Source organism: Saimiri boliviensis, chromosome 5 (assembly GCF_048565385.1).
Source record: "Saimiri boliviensis isolate mSaiBol1 chromosome 5, mSaiBol1.pri, whole genome shotgun sequence".
In the NCBI taxonomy this organism is placed as follows: Eukaryota; Metazoa; Chordata; class Mammalia; order Primates; family Cebidae; genus Saimiri; species Saimiri boliviensis.
Window position 1 is genome coordinate 28,881,312 of NC_133453.1, and position 19,022 is coordinate 28,900,333.

At 35.6% G+C, this 19,022-nt stretch overlaps 1 protein-coding gene and 1 pseudogene across 5 annotated transcripts in view; one reads left to right on the plus strand and one right to left on the minus strand.

Annotated features, from left to right (window-relative positions):
- The window catches only part of ERBB4 (erb-b2 receptor tyrosine kinase 4), a 1,202,488-nt gene that overhangs the window by 387,539 nt on the left and 795,927 nt on the right, over positions 1-19,022 (plus strand). The window lies entirely within an intron of this gene.
- On the minus strand, positions 6,246-6,944 carry LOC141584496 (eukaryotic translation initiation factor 4E transporter pseudogene; annotated as a pseudogene).

A 19,022-nucleotide genomic window follows, 5' to 3' on the forward strand; every position in this document is an offset into this window, starting at 1 on the left:
AACTGCATTTCCAACCATAATAGTTTGAAACATTCTCATCTATCTCTGTAGTGAGAAGAAGTATGTCCTCAAGGATTTCTACACTGTTAAAGTATGATCACCAATAATCTAGCTTAGAGTGTAATATCAAAGATTGATCAGAACTAATCTGTAAGATGCCAAAGGTCAGGGACTGTGTCTATGTTCTTTAAAATAGTTTATTTATTGTCCAACAGAGAGTAGGTGCTTAGTCAGTATTTGTTGAATCAAATTAAATTTTGGGCCGGACTGAATAGAGTTTGAAGAAAATGATTGTGATTTTATCAGAACACAACTTTCTAAAATGTAAATAAGAATTATGTCACCAAAACAATAGACCTATGTTTTCAATACATACTGTGAAATAGTTACATATTGCAAATGCAGTTTTTGATTAAAGCAAAAATTAAAGTGTTACGAACAAATATTTGTTTAAAATAATTGAAGAATTTAGTTTGTCCATGTGTAACAGTTGGGATTGTGGTTTGCTTTATGTAACAGAAAACCCAACAGAGGTTTAAATTTTTTTTTAATGTTTTCCACTAACAGTCAAAAGATGTGCAGTCCATGGCTGATGCAGTTGCTCATGAATGACTTTAGAAAATTTCCTTTTAATATTTCTATGGTTGTTGCACATTCAATATGATGTCCACATTGATGGTAAAAAGACATGGGAAGGATAAAATGAATTTTAAGGAAACACCAGCCAATTCTGTGGTACTTTATCAGGAAAAAGGAAAACAAAAGAAAAAAGCTTTGTTAGAAGCTATTATAAACAATTCACTTCTTCTATCGTACTTGCCAGAGGAATGACATCGTCTTGATCTGTTGAGATCAGTCACTATTTGTCATTTGGGGCATATGAAAGGATTTACCCTCTCTGCAAATCAAAGATTATTTTCATTACCTCAGGGCTGGAATTATGGTGAAGTGAGTGAAACATTGCCTCTGATGTGGAATTTATGGAGGTGCCAAAAATCTCAGTAAAAAAATATATATCAATGTAAAAACTTTTAAAAATGTTATTGATATTAAAAAATTCGTGATAAATAAGATATCAAAACTCTAAAGAAGGGATCTCACTCTCAACTTGCATGACTCACTGAACCAGTTTCATTTTAATCCTAGCTGATTATCTGACCAAATAAAGGTTCTTTCATTGGGAATAAAATAGGAAAATTCGGATGGATGATGAAGGAACAAGACAGGAGGGTTGGATGTTAGTGAGAGAGTGGACAGAGTTGACCACAACATGTTTGACTAACCATAGTTAATTTAAAAAATGATCTTTTATTTTCTTCTTTTTTTTCTAAAACTATTTTTATTAATGTAAAATAGAATTACATAGTTTGGGGGAACATGTAATGTTTAATTTCATATAATTTTGAAAGGTTGGGATATCCATTACCTTAAATATTTGTCCTTTCTTTATGTTAGAAACATTTGAATCATCTCTTTTAGTTATTTTTAAAATGTAAAATAGATTATTATAAACTATACTCATGTTTTAAGTTATTCGACCATTTAAAATGTGAAAAAGAAAAATTTCTTAAAAGTACAGTTTGTCCACAAGGACAAAGAGTTCTTAATACTAGATTACGTTACTTAAATAATAATACACACACTCAAGCACAAGCAAAACGGATGCAGATCCTTTATTCAAAATGATCAAGGCAAAATGAATTATTTAGCAAAAATTAGATCTTCATAAGGTTTAATTATTCTTTAAATAAATGACAAGAGGTTGAAAATAGGCAGAAAACCATTTGTTCCATGTTTTCCAATCATCTGGGATGATAGAAAAAGGGATTAGCCTAAAAATCAAAATGAGGAATTGCATTAGAGCTATCTGGTGGATGGATAGAAGCTTAATGACAGGAAGAAGTAATATTTATTTATTTATTTTCCCATAATGGAATAATATTCAATCATATCTTTTTTCTTTCCCCCTTGTTTATATAGTATTTCAAAGTCAAGGAAATATTGTGTTTAAATATAAAATTATTTCTCCCAGGTGACAAATCTCTACATTAGCACTTTCATTAGAAATGCGAGGGCCACAAATCTAATTTTAAATTTTCCAGTGGCCACATTAAAAATGAATAATAAATGGATGAAATTAGTTTAGTAATATACTTGGATTAACTATATCTAAAATATTAAATTGATACATTTTTGATACTTTATATTTTGTTTTTAAAAAAAATTCTACATCTTCAAAATCTGATATATATTTTATACTTAATAGCACATATCAATTCAGACTAGCCATATGTCAAATTCACATGTGGCTAGTGGCTACTGTATTAGACAGTGCAGCTCTATATGTGTCTAACTTTAACCTTTGTTATATGTCTAATATAAGCCCATTTGATATGAAAAATTGTTCATGCCTGGCCAGGTGGCTCACACCTATAATCCCAGCAACTTTGGGAGGCTGAAACAGGATTACTTAAGCCCATGAGCTCAAGACCTCGCCTGTGCAACATAGAGTAACCCCATCTTTACAGAAGATAAGCATAATTTTAAAAGTGACTAGTGTAGGGATGTATACCTGCAGTCCCAGCTACTTCGAAGACCAAGGCAAGAGGATTGCTTGAAGGCAGGAGGTTGAGGCTGCAGTGAGCTGCAGTTGCACCGCTGCACTCGAGCCTGGGAGACAGAGTGAGACCCTGCTTAAAAAAAAAAAAAAAAAATTGATGAGTATGCCATGCACTAAAGGTCCTTTCTAAAAATATGGCATTAATGCTAAGCTAGAAAGGTACAAGCTATGTAAAAACACCGTCATATTATTTGTATGACTGGCTTTTAATGGTAGAACTCCAGTGACAAGGAAGACACAATACTTAAATGCTTCAGATTTTTCATGCGCCACCTGAAATTGTATTAGCTTACATGATTCAGTTAAAAGTATTCATTGTTCTAAGAGCCATCATCAGTTTACTACAGACTAATCAATAGAATTCTCATCACATATTCTAAGATTTATAAAAGTAAAAGTCAATTTCTTATCTATGTGTTAGATCAAGAGTTGAATCTCAGACCCTTTTAGAACACCAGCAAATGGCTCTAGGCTTTGTAGCAGTGACTCTGTTAAATTAATGAAAAAAAAAAATAGTTTGTTTAGCCCCTTCACCCTTTTTAATGAATAGTGTCTTTTTATCATTTATCTTTTTCAGTTGTCATATTCTGTGAAAAGAAAACCTTGGAAAAACAGTTATTGGGTGATGGGAAACCTAAGAAGAAAATAACATGAAATATTAGAATATACATATAGCCTTTGGGGCTCATTTGTTTCTTAGCATATTGATGTTAAATTTGATGGACAAGAAGCTACGAAGCAAAACACATGCCATAAAATTGGTAAAGATTTCTTTTCATAGATAAGAGATTCTTTTATTCTGAGATTCCAACAGAAGGAGAGAAACTGAATTATTACCTAGTTTGAAATTGAAGGAGAATGCTGATGTGGATAAAAGGTTTGGCATTCCTATTTTCAAATGCTACCCAAAGGACTCAAAGAGAAATCTTTCGAGAAGAACAAGAGAGCTACTGAAGAGTTGCTTTGGTTATTATAAAATTGTTTACCTGAATTTCAAAAGTGTTAATTACTTAATTCATAAGATTAGAGGGTAAATCACACTGCAGTTTACCCTAACATTTTATTGTGAATGTTACTACACAGAGCACATTTGACAGAATATATTATTTAGCTAAAACCATTAATTTTATTATACCTGTGTTATCATATTTCTACCCATTATTGCCCTCTATCCACTATTCTGTTTCATTTTTTGTACATCAACAAATGAATTACAGAAATCAGAAATGCAGAAATACATTAGCATGCATACTACTCAACATGGCAAAACCCTGTCTCTACTAAAAATACAGAAATTAGCTGGGTGTGGTGGCACGTCCCTGTAGTCCCAGCTATATGGGAGGCTGAGGGAACAGAATCGCTTGAACCCGGGAGGTAGAGGTTGCAGTGAGCTGAGATTACACTACTGCACTCCAGCCTGAATGACAGAGTGAGACTCTGTATTACAAAAAAGAAAATAACAACAATAAAGTTCAGTATCTGATTACAGCATTTTCTTTTGATATAAAACATATATAATTTATTGTGCAAATCTTAAGTGCATATTCACTGTTTTATCAAATACTTGCAATTGAGTAATGCAAATCCCTATCAAGATATAGATATCACTATCATCCACAAAGTTCCCTCATAGCTCTTACCAGTGTCTCTCTCCCTCACTTCCCAATGTAAACATCAGTTTGATTTTTTTGGACTAACATTAATTTTACCTTTATTTGAACTCAAATCATACACTATATACTTTTGTAGAAGATTTTCTCTTCTCTTTTCTTTTCTTTTTCTTTTTCTTTCTTTTCTTTTTTTTTTTTTTTTTTTTTTTTGAGACAGAGTCTTGTTGTCTCCTAGGCTGGAGTGCAGTGGCACAATCTCAGTTTACTGCAACTTCTGCCTCCCAGGTTCAAGCAATTCTCCTACCTTAGCCTCCTGAGAAGCTGGGACTACAGGTGCATGCCACCAAGTCCAGCTAATTTTTGTGTTTTGAGTAGAGATAGGGTTTTACCATACTGGCCAGGCTGGTCTCGAACTCCTGACCTCCTGATCCGCCTGCCTCAGCCTCCCAAAGTGCTGGATTACAAGCATAAGCCACTGCGCCTGGCTAAGAGTTTTTTAAGGAAAATGTTTTTGAGGTTTATGTTGGTACATGTATGAGTAATTTGCTCCTTTTCATTGATAAGTAGTATTTCATTACATGAATATACTATAATTTATTTGTTAATTTTCCCTTTGATTTATACCTAGGCTGTTATTTATAATGTGCTATTATTATTGTTGCAAATATCTTTTGCGTACATAGGTTTCATATTCTTGAGTAAATACCTAGAAGTAGAATTGCTGGGTTACAGAATAGATGTAGTATTTGGTTTTATGTGAAATTACTAGACGATTTTTTTCCCAAAGTAATTGACACATTTTATAGTCCCACAATATATAAGTGCCAGTTGCTCTGGATTTTCCTCAACATTTGCTATTTATTGTCATTTATGAACTGAGGAAAAATGGAAGCAATGATTAATTAGGAATTTTTAGATCGTATGTGCTACTATAAAAATTAGTCCCAACTCATAGGAGAATATTATTTTTAATCACAAAATCACACTTCTTACCAAATGTTAAGGTTTAGAGTGGATTTATTCATGTATTTTGAATTCCTATACTATTTATGATCATATAACTCAAAGAACTAGTGTACTGCCAGATGGCCAATAATAAGCACTTTCCTTATAATTTCATTCAAAATTTACTTTAAATATGATGTATTTTCCTTATCTAAAAGATAGTTCATGAAAAAGCAATAGAAGATGATCCTTCAAGAACTGTAGATTTTTACCAATATGAAGCCTTTGAGATAGAAATGCTTGATTTAAGACACAAATTCCTAATACAAAAGATTTTAGAGTTTAGCATAAAACTTTTCCTCCTCTTTCATATTAATCATTATATTTGCATCAAGCTATGGGAGAAAAGGAGATATTTTGAATATGAAGGAATTATCCCGATGATATCATTTCACAAGGTAGCTACTCATGTCTAGAGGCAAAGATAATTGAAAATTTAGGCAGATGGGTATGACAATAATTTCTGGTAAAGTTAATTATGTTAGTATGGGGACACCTAATAGTGAAGTATTAAAAAAAGGAAATTACATAGAAACTTCCTTTGTACTCATGAATATTAAATATGAGGATAGATGAGGGAAAGAGACTGTAGAGATATATTTTGATGTGATCTCAATTGTGTGGCTGATGAAGATTAAAGACTTTTTGACTTATGATTATTGTTGTTTGTTCCTATTCTAAGCAGGCTTCTTTCTTTTAGTACTGAACCTCTAGCATTATAAGCTTGTGGATGTGACATATTTATGAATATTTATGGACTATTAAACATTACTTTTTAGTAATGCATGTTTTCCTTTTTAATTTTATTTGACTCTCGACTTCATTTGCATTTGCAGTGCTTCTCTGACAATTTGTTACCTGTCTTTTAAAGTTTCTACTTTCAAATATGAACACAGTCATAATGGCTTCTGAAATCAAGTGCTTTCCCTTCCCTTCCCTAACCTACCCTTAGTAAGGGCTACATTTGTGCAGATATCTCATAAAAGTCAAAGTTATCAATTAAGAAGAGGTCATCTGGCGAGTCCCACAGGGGAGCTGCTCCTCTGGCTGGGGCGATGCTCCAGCTGGGAGTGCATGTGGGGCAGGCCTAACCCACTGGGCACATTCTAAGGGGCTGTTTGAACACTGAACACTGCCTGGGAACCAGAGCCTGGAGGATGCAAAACTGAGCACTGTAGCTGCTGTTGCATCATTGCCAGATGCAGAGGTGTTCCAGGACGAGGGTTTAAGAGAGGGTGACTAGCAGCAGGTAAAGGGTAAAAGGGCTGACCCAGGATAGGGCCAGATACTCCCTGTAAATGAGTCAAGTCCATCCCAGGAGGAAGCACACCAGCTTGGAGCAAATTTGGAACGTGCTGTGGATGTACTCCCTGTGCCAGCATCCTCTGCACCAATCCTGGGTAAAGCTGGTGAGCAGGCCGAACCATAGGGACATGGAGGACAAGGGGAACTTTGTGGACAGGGCAGAGAAAAGGTGTTGCAGGAACTGGGGATGCCAAGGTGGGCATTTTTCTCCCAGCTGCTTTAGGTCGATAATGCGTGGGACTCGCCAAATCGTTTGGCTCAGATGTGCTACAGCAACACCTGCCCTCCATGCCCACCAAAGTTATCAGAGTAGATGAATTGGAATACCGACGGTGAGCAGGGCAGGCAGACTCAACTAAGCCCAGACCTGTGGTGGCACCCTGGGCAGGGCTCTGCTTCCTCATCTCGGGTTGGTTTATGGGCTTTTACTTTGGAGTACTCTGTGTGAAGCTGCATGGGGGAACTCGTGCACCTGGTGTGATCCGCATTATGATGGAAGGATCTTAACCAGTCCAGTGGAGTGTACGTTGTCTGAATACAGGATTCACAACGTCATCAATCCTAGAAATGTTTTTTCTTTTGTAAGATATGTGAATAAAGTGTTGGTGTCCTCACCAAGAGGTGGCACCTAAGGGTTCTGAGGAAATAAATGTATAGACCCTATGTACAGACCTGTGTATAAACTTTTGTACATACATATAGGATAGGTTTTTTGAACTTATACAGCTGTACATAAAAGTAGCTGATATTAGTTAAGCCCGTGTTAACAGTTTGGAATTTTTTCACTTGTACATTTAGGATTTTCTTTTGGTTGATTAAAATTGCATATGCTAAGTGTGTGTATGAAGTAAAAAAAAAAAAAGAGGAAAAGGTCATCAGATGTCAGAGGGCCCTAGGCTTTGGTAGGAAATAGCCAGCCAAGTAACTTGAATTCATGAAGAGTTAAATTCTCTAAAAAGAGAATAGCTCTAAGACCTAGACCCATGAATTTTCAGTAGAATTTAGCATTGGATGTCCATCTCTCTTATTCTTAGAGGAATATATAAAATCCCAAAGTGTAACCACACTGTGATTATGTCATAAAAATGTAGACATAGAGAACCAGTAGAACATAGGAAATAGTTATTTGATTTTTCCGTGTTTTCATTCACACTCATATACATTTAAAAGACTTTGTGTGTGTGTGATACAGATTTTATAAAAAAGGTTCTATTTGACTACAGAGGACTTGGTGGATAGAGTTCACTCTCTTCACCAGGAAATAAGAAAAGTGAGTATGGGAGAGGGACAATTGTGAGCCACTTGATTATAAATAAATAATAAAGTTTTTATTTTTAAATAGGCCTTGGCCACCTTCCCCCTTGTTACCTTTCTGAGTTTATAGCTATCATGCAGGCTCCTGCAAGCAAGGGACAAGCCAGAAGTGTCCAATCCAGTGTTCCTTATGCTTACTGTGGCACTAATTGGTTCTTGCCTTACCTGCATTCGTTGAACCCAGAGTTCATATGAAATATTCACCCTGTTGAGGAAAGGGTTGTGCTAAAATCAATAATAGGGGTTTAGCTAGAGAATAGGATGACTAGTGACAAAAGGAGAAACTGAGTAGTGTCAAGACAATGCGTTTCGGGCTTGCCATCGATTTGTCTTGAGAAACCTGTTGTAAAGGAAGGAGTCTGAGTTAAGGTTTTGGATATAGAGTAACCCTAAAAATAATGGTTTTCCTTTTCTAATATTGTATAAATTTTCCACTTGTCAGTTTTATAGAGTAATTAAGAAAAGTATGTTAGCCATTTATCACATTTTTATTGGTAAGTTTGGCTCAGAGTATGTAAGATCCTTGAATATGTAGCATTTCGGAACAGTGTTAGCAATTGCTGGATTCGAAAATAGTGCTAGTAGAATGATTTTAATTTCGTCTACTGATTTAAACTGGTCGCCTTGCTTTCTTCAAGCAGTGTGATCTTTTCTTTAATTGTGCAGGCTTTCGTTAATGCACCGGTGAGGATGATAGAAGACAATCCGTTTATGTAATTGCAACTAGCCTGTCATACCCAACTTGGGAAAGCAGCAACTGCCACAGCATGAGGTCCACATTATGCAACTCAGGCTGGCAATTAGATGAGTTCCTTTTCGTTGAAAATATATGAACTTCTAATTCTTTTAAATGTATAAGTAATACATATGTAAATCTACATTATACAAATGTAAAATCTGTTTTAGTAAGAAGTAAATCCATAGTAGCAATTTAGTTGTCCATCTGAGACATTGAGAAAAGTGTAGGCATCAAAAATAAGGAAATTCTTGAAAGATAACAAAGTCATGGAATTATATATGATTCTGGCCTGTGTTAGCTCTCTGTTTCTATCCAAAAAAAAAAAAAAAAAAAATCACACTAAAGTTTAACACCTTAAATCAGCAAACACTTATGATTTTGTAGTTTCTGAGGATCAGCATCTGCAAGTGGCTCAGCAAAGTGTTTCTAAGGCCATGTGTCTGTGGAATAAATACTGAATTTTCTCAGTGACTGACTTTTACTCTTTTATAAACTTTCCAAGTTAAAAAAAAAAGAAACCTTCTGAGGTGCATTCTTCTTACTTACCTACTAAAAAATAGTATATTGACCACATTTCAATGGTTCATTCATCATGTAGACTCTTTATTAAAAACATTATCATATTATTTAATGATCAGTGATACCCTACTGATATCTAGTTTTCCCCTATAATAATAATCTCATTCCACTCTGTATGCCACAATAGTGTATCCATCTTTTGCATATCTTCTTCTCTCTTGCATTCTTAGCATTTTGACAGGTACTTCTTATTCTTGTCATATCATCATTCCTAAGTATATCCTCTCTCAAAACACATCCATAATCTCATATTGACAAATATTTAATGAGCCTCTGCTAAATTGTGGACTTAGGCTAGCTCATAGTGGATACAAAAGTGAATTGTACATTGTCTCTAGTTTTAGAGAATTCACTTTCTGTTTATTGGGGATGTGGGTGGCCCTGAGAAACACAATTACTTAATAAATAAATTAATTAATAAAGTCATATATAACACATTACAAAGTGTAATAAGGCGCGAAAGATTGTCTTGTTGAAAGAGTCAGAAATATCTTTTCAGAGTAGAAGATATAAGATACTGAAATTAAGACATGGATAGATAAGATACTTTTGGGGCAGATGAGAAGGAGTAGGGAATTCTTGGCAAAGGTAGCAAAATGTGCATCTCACAGAAGTCTTACAACAACGTGGTTCATTTTCAGTATCTCCAGCATAAGGTGCTGGGAGTTTGGGGATTAGGAAACAGTGGGGTCAAGAGATGGGTATTTAACAAGTTGGTATCCAGTGAGATAGGTTAGAACTAAAGGTTTCATGATTTATATAGTAAAAAGCTTCAGCATGTGTGCTCAGGAATCTGTTTGTGGTTCACTTTTATTTTTGCATTTGCTATCCATGTGACTTCGGGCTTAATCTTGCTGTTCTTCTCTGCAAAATGGATGTAATACTGTTTGCTTCCTAATTTGTTCAAAGGAGTCAGTGAGACAAATAAAGTACTTGGCACAGTGACTATACTCAGTAGGTGTTCACCAAATATTCATTTTATCATCACTATTATTAATTCATCCCCAGGGTTATGCTATTTGTCCTGTAGTTCAGAGGAGCTTATCTCAGTTGTATAGGCAACATGGTGACACAATCAGATTTGTATATTTAGTTTCACTGATAGCAGTGTCAAGAGTGTTAAGAGCAGGCTTCTTTCCCCTTCTGGTCTCCTTACCTCCAGTCGAAGTGCCTACTAGTCCAAAGACTTAGGAAGAGCTAGTCATTCATGCATTTAACAAATATTTCCTGCGCCCTATTGTGTGCCAGCCACTAAACAAATTTCTATACATGTGGATTTTACTTTAGTTAATAAGACTTATCAATTGATAAGCTTTATAAACAAGCTTTTTATTCCAAACTTACTAAAGCATAGTTTTAGTCTATAACGAGATTTCAGTCTATAGTATCTAATGAGATATTAGATATAGAATTAATTTTCTTCCTGGTTTCAATACAGTCCACTCTTTTGTTCCTTTGAACAGTAATGTGTCAAAGTTTACGATACCTAAAAATGATTTTGCTACAAGTAAATATAAAATATTTTCAAAAAGAACTATCCTGGATTTAATCTCAGATTAAGTACATTAACTGTGTTGTAGTGACACAGATCCTTCTGGTTAATTCAGCTAATTCAGCAACAAACATCCAAATACAATCTCATCTAACAAATACAATAAAAAAAGATACGTATTGAATACTACGCGAACACTCAGAGAGACCATCTCACTCCACTTAGAGGTGCCAGTGATAACATCCCACCGGAGCTATCAGCTGAGGTTAGACATGCAAACAGATCATTCTAGTCAGAGGGAAATCATGTGCCATGGCCCAGAAATGCTGGGGAAAAAAAGTCAAAGTCTACAATGTGACGGGGGAGTGCTAACGCTAGAAATTTAAGCCAGATCTCGAAGAGCTGATAGGCCATTTTAAGAAGTATGGTATGTAGTCTAAGAGCTGTGGAGTACCATAGACATGTTTTTGCAAGAGAATGACATCAAGACATGCATTTAAAAAATTATTTTGACCAGTTGTGGTGACTCACACCTATAATCCCAGCACTCTGGGAGGATGGGGTGGGTGGATTATTTGAGGTCAGGAGTTCAAGACCAGCCTGACCAACATGGAGAAACCTTGTCTCTACTAAAAATACAAAAATTAGCCAGGCGTGGTGGCGGGCACCTGTAATTCCAGCTACCCAGGAGTCTGAGGCAGGAGAATTGCTTGAACCCGGGAGGCAGAGGTTACAGTGAGCCAAGATCTCGCCAGGGCAACAAAAGTGAGATTCCATCTCAAAACAAAATTATTTTTATGAACATATGGAGAAAAGTTTGGAGACCAACAGGATTAAAGCACAGGAGACAAGTTAGGAGTCCGTTCCTATAATTCTAGCTAAAATAATGATGATCTGAACTAACCTAGTAGCAGTGGGCTAAGGGAAGTGAATTCCTTTCAGGGATGTTAGGGAGATGGAAGCAACAGGACTTAGTGATCTGTTTGATGGAGGAGAGGAAGGAGGCCAGTGTATCTCTGTCATGGACAACTGATTGGATGGAGATTTCATACACTAAGCTAAGGTATTAGAAGACAGGCAAGTTTGAAAGAAAAATACTCTTTAGCAAAAAAGTGACAAAATACAAAAATTTACATTTGCTCACTTTTGCCAAAAAGACAAAAATACACAAATGCTATTTTCGCAGTTCAGTGAGCTACACAATCAACAATGATTTTTCCTTGGTCTTATGTCGAAGATCATATTCTAGTTTAAAATATTTGAATACCAAATACAATTATAGGCTTGGTTGGGTATGCGTGCTTCCCCACCTCGGGCTGACAATGTTTGATGTCTGTGCTGACTGATGCAATTTGGCGGGATGGACCGAATTATTTTCCTATCCACCACTTCTATTTATACAGAAATTACACTTGACTGCAGTGACACTAATCATGGCAGAACTGATCAAATTCAGCTCCCCTGCTGACGAACTCAGCCAATAAGCCATTCGTAACTGACAGGTGTTTCTGTTCCTGCTTTCCTTTCTTTTCCCCACTTTTAAACACATTGGAATTTCATAAACCACTTTCCTTCGTGCTCCCACACATATATCCGTTCAGAGGAAATGCCAGGGAGGATTTGTTTGATTCAGAGACACAGCTTGTAGCTCTTTCTACTCTTTCCTTCTCCCTCTGAATAAATACAAGAGCCAGGATTGCTGAGACAGGAGTTCTTGAATTTGTATGTGTCACAGACCCTTATGCTAGTCAGGTGAAGTTTATGGGCCCCATTCAGAAACATTTTTAAAAATATATCAAATAAAATGCATAAATTACAAAGGAAACCAGTTATATTGAAACACATTTGTTGAAATATCATTAATTGTTTTTCTGATATAGTAATGTATGTGTTCATTTTATAATTAAAACCTCTGGCAGAAAATTTAATAGCTAACAATTTCAAAGTAGTCATCAATGTCAATAATATTTTGCAATATCTACAACTGTAATATAGGAAAATATGTCTGATATTTATTGATGACACACAGATATCTAAAAATACTCTGATTTGTTGGCTAAATTCATAACTGATGGGAGTGCTAAATTTTGACTAGAGTTCAGTGAAAATGAAGGTGTATGTTTTTCCCATCTCAAGCTTTTGGACCCCTGTATTCTGGGGTTGCCAGTTTAAGAGCCTCTTGCTTTTTTGGGTTTTAGAACGCACAAGAATTATTTGGAGAACTTGTTAAAATGCAGAATTATAGGCGCACCCCTGCCTCTGCCCCAGGATATGCTGACTCTGAGGTCTGGGGTTGAGCCCAAAAATATATATTTTAAACATATACCCAAAATGTGATTCTCACAAATCCTGTTCCAGAGTCATCTTTTGAGAAATAAAAGCTTAGGATATAGAATAAGATTTGCAAAGACATTGAGGTGGAATGTGACTATTAGTCCATTATCCTTGTGTCAACATTCCAACTTTTGAACCTTTTCTATAATTATTTAAATATATAAATTATACATAGAGTATTTAAAATGTGCATAGAATATTATATGTGGGTAAATATAATATGAATTATTGCATCAACGTTTTTCTCTGAAACACATTTTTTTATTGAGACAAGCTTTAAAACATTTGACAAAATATTACTAAAGCGTAGCAAGTGGTAATAATCATAAATGCAATGCAGTGTAGTCCTGTGACATTGAAATCATTTCAGCAATTTTACAGTACATTTGAATTGCGGCACCATTCATCCGCTGAGTTTCCATTAACTTTGCTTAAAATCTCTCTGTCCACAAAGAAGCACAAGTGTCAAGTTTCTCCTTCATGCTCAGAGACCTGGCTTGAATCACAATTCTGCAGAAGATAATTGTTATTAATTAAAACATTCCTATCAGGCTGTGTTGTGTTTTAATGCATATTGAACAGGTTCATAACCTCTGCTGTCTCCATTATTGGAAAAGAAAAATAAGAGGGTACTGTTCTTTAACTCTCCCCAGCTCTCCTGGGGTTTCCCTGATGTCATTGAACAGTATTTTTGATTGGTTGATACCTTTTAAAAAAAAAGAAGTAAAGACACAATATTATAACACATTGCAGAGCAGGGCTCATTATTGTCAAATTAGATTCACTGACCTTCACTGCCACTTACTGGGAAGAGACAGGCAGCATATCAAGGACAGTTTCCAGTGAGTAAATCCACACTAAGTGCCACTCAACAGTAACTAGCCTAGACATGTCTTTGTGCTATTTTAACATGTCAGTTTTTCAACTCCTAGCATATTAAATACTGTGTTACATAGATTCGAATGAGTAATATTCACAGAAAACTATATGCATGTTTCTATTTTTGAAATAAATTTTATTCCAAAGGACATCTCCCCAGTGTGTGTGTACACATGTGCATGTGTGTGTGTGTGTGCACACACACACACACATACCCCACTTGTAGATACAATCTGCAGTTTCCCTAATTTATAGAAAAATCAATAATTTTCTTGTATATTAAGGGTTGGCTAGCTTGGTCAAAGCTTTTTGTTTAGCTTAAAATGCGGTATATATCCTTTAAGCCATGTGAATCATTCTCTTCCTTTTCTGTACACAAGTTATTTTCCTTTTAACTCAGTGTAAAGGCAGAGAAGAGAAATCTTAGTAGAATTGCCATTGCTGAAGGAATTCATTCATTCACCCATCAATATTTTTCTGGGCCTAATAAATGCCAGTAACTGTTCTAGAAATAATATCCTAAAAAGATTCCTTTCTAGCTATTGTGTAGGGTAGGGGGCATATAGTAGGTACTGTTAGTTGTTTAAAGCAATAGGTCACTGATAATTCTTAAATATCAAATGACTGTGTTTTAAAGTGACCATTTTCTATATGTGCTTAACATCTTGCTATGAGGTTAATAGTTACAGTTTCATAATCTGCCTTTTTTTAAAACTGGGATGGAATAGCATTTTTACTGGGATAGAATAGTCTGTGAAATTTCATATGTAATATTCACACATTCTGATTTCTATATGATGTTAGATGGAAACTTCACTGGAACTAGACTGTGCCACAAAATATATGGTAGAAGGACATAAGAGCTCTGTGCCACATGGTTGTAGCATATTCATGTGTGAAGTTATAATATTAGGTTGGTGCAAAAGTTATTGTGGTTTTTGCCATCACTTTCGATGGTAAAAACCTCAAATTATTTTTGTACTAAACTAATGGTTAAACTTAAGAGGAATAAAACAGAATGATATGCTATGTTGGCTGTAACACACTGTGTTTTCCTGTTGATGGGGTTTATTGTGCTCTATCTCAGAATGTGTCTAAGTATCCTACTTAGGCACAATTATGTACATACCACTGCATATGTTCTATGTTTCCAAGAACACAGAGTTTGTTTAAAGTCAGTAAGTAGCCACTGAAGGATGTTTCTGGACATTCTGTTTGGCAGGCTTGCAAGAGTAGAGACCCTTGTCTTATTGTCAGTCTTGTGTTTTACTAACTTTGGGAAACAAGTCTTTTACCTTTGGGCAGAAGGACTTCTGGCCATGAAAGGCCAATATGGGTTTAAAGTACAGAGAACCCAGATGAGACAAAATTGGTATTTTGCCAAGATTTAGTTTTTGAAATGGCAATATTTTTAGAGAAGACATAAATGAAGATGAAGGTTAAATTTTTTAGTAGGCTCTTCACTCAGTTAACATGTTCCACCGTAATGCTGCTTAACAAACAATCCCAAAATTCAGTAGCTTGAGACAAGGATTTTATTCTTTGTCATATGTCTCTAGATTGGCTAATCCAGTTAGGGCAAGCTGCTGGTTTCCCTTAAGTGTCTCTTACCTTTGTTGGGATCTGTTCCCATGAGATTAGCAGCAGTAAAATGTGGGAACTGTGGAACATGTGGTGCCTTTTAATGGCTAGGCATGGAACTACACACTCATACTTCTGTGTATATTCTGCTGACCAAATCCTGTCACCACAAGGCCAAACTCAGTGTCAGTTGGGTGGGATAATACACTTTACCTTCAGAGGGGGGAAGTGAAGTCACATGACAGATGGCATGAATGGGGGTGTGCAGGAGAGAAGAATGGGAACAAAAATGCAATCCACAATAGTTAATAACCTTATTTGGTAGGACAGGAATTGTCCAGGATCTGGGGGTGGAAAATACAGAATATATCTAGTTGAGCTGTAGTTTATTCAATATCTCCCAGAGAGCAGAGTGACTGTAAAACCTCTCAGGATTGGATGCAGGAAGGTTAGGGACTACAAAAACTACTTTTGTTATAGAGTTTCTTTGGACTTCAGCACCTAAAGGAAAGAAGCTAAGGTTCTGAACATCAGTGTTAGGATCTTGGGATCCTCATTTTAATGCTCACTCTTGGTAGTGGACTTTCAAATTAATTGAAGCATAATAAACTTGCTAGTGATCTATATATTTCTTATCCCTGGCAGTACATAAAGCTGTCAAATATAGCTTATGTTAAGATGTTTCAGGGTTGGAAAAATAACTTAAAAATTTTTGTTTTGGGAGGATGATAGTAAGAACCTATCTTATATTAGATGGAAACTCAGTCATTGCGAACATTCTACTAAAAAGTTTACCTATTGCAGAGATCGCTGTTTTCTGGAGTTCTTACTGTGGTAGAGACTAAAAACATTCATCAGCTTATGCCTGGTTTATTTTCACAAACTGGTGGAATGTGTTGAAGCATGCCATTGTATCTCCTCTTTAAAAATCCATTTGTGCTTTTCTTCACACCTGGTACTTCCTCCTACAAACTCTGACTTGCCATGGCAGGTAACTCTGACTTTGATTACATACACACACACACACACACACACACACACACACACACACACACGCGCGCGCGCGCACATACACGTTTTGTGTGGAATTTGGACAATGGAAAACATTCTATCAGGTTTAAAATATATTCTTAGAAATAAGTTTCTTTGCAACTAAGCAAATATGGTTATTGATAGTATGAATAAGTCATACTATAACATTTATTGTGTTCTATGGAACTTGAGAACTGTAACAACTGATTTAAAAATATATATGTTTGTGTTTTTCTAAAAATATTTTGACCATCAGCTGAGACCTGAAAGTGAGTAAGAAGTTAGTTTAATGAATGAAAGGTAGAATTAATGCCCCAGAAGAGGTAGAGCATGTATAAAAGCCTTAAAGTGAGAGAAACTGAGAGAAGTTCAGAATGACTAGAGTGAAGAGTCCTTAGTAGGTAAAGTTGAATCAAGGGTTACACAAACAGTAAAACTGGCAGGTAAAACAGAGGCCAGATGATGCATGTATGACCTTTTAAGGCTTTCCTTATAGGAACTCAGGGAAACTACTGATGGATTTTAAGTTTTTGGTTCTATGTAATCAGATTTGGGTTTTTTAAAAAGTCACATGGCATGGCTCATGCCAATATTCCAACAATTTAGTAGGCCAAGGTAGGAGGATCAGTTGAGGCCAGGAGCTCAAGACCACCCTAGGCAACATAGCAAGACTCCCTCTCTACAAAAAGACATAAATACTAGCAGGGCATTACAGCCTGGGCCTGGAATCCCAGCTACTTGGGAGGCTGAGTTGGGAGGAAAACTAGATCCTAGGAGGTTGAGGCTGCAGTGAGCCCTGATCATGCTGTCTTGATCAAGCGTGGGTGACAGAGTGAGACACTGTCTCAAAAAAAAAAAAAAAAAAAAAAATCACATGGCAGTATGTGAAATAGTTTGAATGAATTGTTTAGATGAATGTCACAGAAATCCAGACAAAAATTGACAGAGTAGTGACACTGGGGCTTCAGAGAAATGAAGACATAAGAGCTATTTTAGATATGAAATCACAGTGACTTGAGGATGGATTTTCTGTGAGGCAAGGGTAAGTGATGAGTAGAAAATAACTCGGCGTTCTGCCTGGAGTAGCTAAGTGCTATTGATGGTCATTCACTGAATGAGAAAGCACAAGTAGAGAAGCTCATTCTGGGCAAAGGATGAGTTTAAATTTGAACCTGTTGGATTTGAAGAGCCTTTAAATTTATGAATGAAGATATTACATAGACAGTTAGATATATGGGTGAAAAGCTCAGAAAGAATGATGTGGGCTCAACATAAAAATATGGGGATCATCTGTATGAAGAAAGTAATGAAAGTCACTGGAATGTCCAGGGAAAAATCTTAGAGAAATGGGACTAAGTTCTCCAAGCAAATACTTAAATGGCAGACTATCGTAGCGTCACTTGCAAAGAAGTCTAGAAGGAAAGTCCAAAGAGAAAAAGGAAAATGAGAGTCAACAAATGAGTGCAGTAGAAAACAATACCTTCTGCAAACCTGATTATTGATAGCTAATATTCATTAGAGCCCTAGGATGTGGTAGACATTAAATATGCCCAACTACTTTATGTTGAATGATGGAGCCAGATTTGACCACAGGAACTCTGATTCTAGAGCCAGAACTCTTGACTATGTTTTATGAAAACTGAGAATTCTAAACAGAACTAAATATTTAAAAACAATACATCCTTATGATCTATTAAATATGCTTATCTATAAAAGAAAATCTTTGTGATAAAGTAAAGCTCATGCTACAAAATATTTAGTAAAATATAATCCCAAGTAGGTATAATTGAATGAAATGACCAATATTGTCTAGAATAAGAGTGTAACTTGGGACTTGCAAAACTAGTAATAGTCTTACAAAATGTTATTGTGGCAATTTTGGATGTAACTATGGACCAATTTATTTTTTATTTTTTATTTTTTTTTAGCTGGAGTACAATGGTGCAATCTTAGCTCACTGCAATCTCTGCCTCCCAGGTTCAAATGATTCTCATGCCTCAGCCTTTTGAGAAGCTGGGATTATAGGCAAATGCCATGATACATGGCTAATTTTTGTATTTTTAGTAGAGACAGGGTTTCACCTTGTTGGCCAGGCTGGACTCAAACTCCTGACCTCAAGTGACCTGCCTTGGCCTCCCAATGTGCTGGGGTTATAGGCATGAGCCACCACACCAAGCCATAGACCATTCTTATTTGTACTTTTTTGTATTTCCAAAATTTTCTGAAATTTATATTTATTATTTTTATAATTTAAAAGTTAAATAGAATTTTAAAATTCCCACTCAAATCCTAAGAGAGTTAAATGAGGCTATACATATGGAGTGCATGACAAGGTATTTTGTACCTATTAGATGACAAATACAGCAACATTGATGGTTGGATAAAATATTGTCACATTATATGCTTTAAAAATGAATAAAAGTATCTCCAAAAATACGTGAAAGCTGAACACAAAGCACTTATATATTGCTATATGCCCATGATATATATATATTAAACACCTATAATGTATATATTAATTAATATATATTT